Below are 3,892 nucleotides of genomic sequence, written 5' to 3'. Positions count from 1 at the left end.
GCTTCGCTTCATTTTTCAACCGTCTTTAGCCTAGCTTCAGCTTACAGCACGCGCTGAGCCGTTTGTTTACAAACACACGCAGATGCGCAGTAGGATAATGGAATAGTCCAATGTAGTGGGGACTGGGGGGGTTTCTCATCAGGAATTAACCAATCGCATAGCACTTTAGCGTATCAGTGTTTAGAGATATAATTAATTGGCGAAAAGTAAGACAACACATCGTAACCATAAGTTTATGAGGCGTTTTACGGGGCTCTTGGTAGCTTGGGGCCTAAAGCATTTGCCTACTTTTGCCTAATGGTAAGTCCGCCTCTGATTCCCCCAAGGCTCTTGGTAGGCAGTGTCTGACGGGCCGGTTGGGGGGTGAACAGTGACAATAATAGTCACAATAAAGATAACTATGACTAGAAATAGTAGTTGTAATATTTCATGGCGGTTCATGGCGTAGCAGGGCACTGCAGGGCGTTACTGGGTGTAGCAGGGCACAGCAGTGCGTTGTTGCAGGGAACCAGGGTGCACTAGGGCATAGCAGGGTGTAGCAGGGCACTGTAGGGCATAGCAGGGCCTAAACAGGACAGGCTGGGGTAAAGAGGTGGATTCCCAAAGAGAGATGGTGAGAGGAAGGGTGGGGTAGTTTGTGGGGCAACTCTGCAGGATGGTGCTGTGCCAGAGAAGGCAAATTCATTGTATTTCATTACATGGAGAACAGGTCTCCACTGTAAACCATCCGCCACAGCAGAGACACCCACCTTTTAGCCTGTGGCCCCTCATCACAGGTTGGATGTCACGGTAAACAGCTAAACATGAAGTACAGGAATGACTTTTAACAATACAATTCATTCTGAAAATTAACCTTTGGAATATGGGCTTATTTGCTTTCTTGCTGGAGGTTAGATGAAAAGATGGAAACCATTCTCATCTGTACGGTAAATATGAAGCCAGCAGCTGTTAGCGCAGCTTGTTTCAGCATACAGACTGAAACAGGGGAAAGTTAACCTAAGGTAACCCAGTCTGGATACCAACACCTCTAAAGCACGAAGCATCTGCTTTGTTTAATCCTGAACGAGAGTGGCATCAATCTTCTCGTCCAACTCTCATCAAGAGAGCATATAAGTGCATTTCTTGAAAATGTTGAACTGTTGTTGAATCACAATTATCACCATCATTGCTATAATTACCATTATGAGAGGAACAATAAAAAAAACATTACATCTGCAACACTTTTAGAACTTTTTTTTATTTAATTAGCTTTTATTTTTTAATGCTTTTAGATTTACTGACAAACTGACCAAGTAGTCATGACAAAACAAGCCGTAAGCACACATTGTTAATCTAATCTAATAATTAGTCTGGGTTTTTACAAAAGTTCAAGTTCCTCTTGGCTTTGTGGAACCTCCAGTTCCTAATTGGATGGATCCAGTGGTAAAATCTGGCTTGTTTTTTTTTTTGCAAAGGACTCATCTACATTTTAAAACCAACCGTTGAAGTGGAAAACGAAGCTTGACTTAAAAGAATCTTGCAACTGTTGCATTATGCATGCCGCGTGTAAAGGTACGACGCCTCCTAAACCAGCAAGTGGCGATTAATTGTCTTGCTCAGACAAAGTGGCAGTTTGATATGAATGGAAAAGGCCCATTGACAAATACATGTAAGGATCACTGAAACACATTTTTTCCTCTTCCTTTCACCTCTTCCCACCCCACAATCAAAGTTACTCTCCTGCCCCCCCTTATTTTCTAGGGTTTATGGAAGAGTTATAGCATCTCCAGTTGAATTTACCAACACAACCCAAAGACACTTGGCTGTAAACAAGTCTTTAGATCTTTGGAATGCAAACAAAGGCTCGCTCTCCCTTTCCCAACGCCGCGCGGCCGCTGGGAAACCGCCTGATTTCAAACTTTGGTAAAGTGCCAGAAGGAAGGGAGTTGTGCTTTTGCAACCTCTCCATCAGACGGGTCACGTGTTTACAGCACATGGTGGCTCTGATTTTTTTTAGTGTGTCTCCCTTCCTGTCAGAGGAGCGGCTGGCTGCCCCCCCTCCCTCCAGCATACAGGAATGTGAATATGTATGCATGGCCACGTGCTGCAGCAGAGAAGCCCCTCCCAAAGTCAGCTAGAGGGAAAATTTGAACAAAACATTAACCGCGGTGTGCAGCACGTGTCTCCCTGCCGTGCAGGGCAGGAGAGCAAACAACACGGCACATGTTCTATTCTTAGAGTTCAAAAGTGGAAAGTCCAGTTTGCTCAGACAGGATCCTGCACACCGGGCCTTCTTGGCAGGTTTACAACTTTGAATCCAAACCTCCTCGTGCATTAAATCTGGAGCATGGACTAATAAGTAAGGTTGGGCTGCAACTTGGAATTTTAATCTCTCAATTGTTAAAGGGGTGGTTCAGAATTTGACACGTTTCTGACTTTTAAGACAAGAAGAGGAACGTGTGATATCCAACGAACCGCACCTGTATGAGCCGGAATACACAAAGAACTACTAGAGATGGATGCTAAAAGGCCAGAAAGAGTGTCTGTAGAGACAGCACCCGCTGGAGACGCCGTAGAGAACCAGGACAGAACGTCGAGAAACTGGTGCTGCCCATCTGTTTGGTTTATTTTTTACAATTTCTAAACACACACACACTGAATCACCATGTTTCCAATCCAAAGCTTCAATAACAATGTACCAGGCTACTACTAGCTAGGTGTCCCAACTGTAGTGCCCATTTACTTTTCAGCGCAGCACTACCAACGGGCGCAAAGTAAAATTCCACTGCTGCTGAGAAAATATTCCCTCAAAATGTAATGTGAACATTGAGATGCAAGGATACTTTGTTTGGTCATTGGTTTACTGTGGAGAGGGTAAGACTGTTTAATGGCAGGCTAGCAGATACTGTTGAGTTGCACTAGCCTAGCACAAGCGAAATCTGCAAATGGAAGGACTGAATGGAAAGTGTTGAAAACTGTCTCCAATGATAAAAAAAAAATATACACTGGCTAACTTGGAAATAAGGTCTTATGTCCAAAATTCTAAACCACCCTTTTAAATATTGTATTTACAATGACCTATAAAAAGAATTTTTGACTAACCATTTTAAATAATTCCAACCTGCTGCACCATCACCTGCCTAACGCTCCATTTACTCAAGAGAGCTGTACAGTAAGACTTGAATTTGGTGCCAGATCTTCTTTTGTTCTTTGATATGATAGTATCACATGTCACATACATTTTTGGATTGTATTTAGGCAAAGTACAGACAGAACTGCTTGTACATTAAACATTTGAGGAGTATAGTTTGACAAATTGTAAGCTTTCGCACAAAGCATGTTTATATTCATTAAGCATCTGTACAGAAACCGGTTCTCGTCCCATCAATGTGATGACATTTAAGTGATTCCCAGTCCTAACCAAGAACACATCAGCATAAAAAAAAAGAGATTCTGCACACCCCATTTCAACACACACATTGGCTCTTTATTTTAGCAGCTACTCCACAAGCCTGTACCAAAATATTCAAACCACCCAGTTCATTAGAAACCAACATCATTAGCTCAGAGGAGGGGAAGACAATTTAACTCTGAAAATTAGAAGAAAAAAAAAGAAAAACACAGAAATGGTTTAGATCAAACATCCTCACACTTGCTGACCTGCAGCATCAGAACAATCTCACTGCAAAAGTAACAGGTAGCTTGTTTGCTTTGGCATCTTCTGAGCAGGAAAAAAGTAGGAGGGGAAAATAAGCTCCGCATTTACTTTACAAGTCATTAAAATGTCTTATTAGCATTTTAGGACAGGACAAGATTAGTTTATGTTTGTACAGATAATCCATGGTTGTCTTTTTCTTGGCATCTGTAAAAATCGAGCCAATCGGGTGCTGTGAAATGCAGGAAAAAAGATTTT

Source organism: Etheostoma spectabile, unplaced genomic scaffold (genome assembly GCF_008692095.1).
Source record: "Etheostoma spectabile isolate EspeVRDwgs_2016 unplaced genomic scaffold, UIUC_Espe_1.0 scaffold314, whole genome shotgun sequence".
In the NCBI taxonomy this organism is placed as follows: Eukaryota; Metazoa; Chordata; class Actinopteri; order Perciformes; family Percidae; genus Etheostoma; species Etheostoma spectabile.
Note: the sequence above shows the minus strand (reverse complement) of the source record.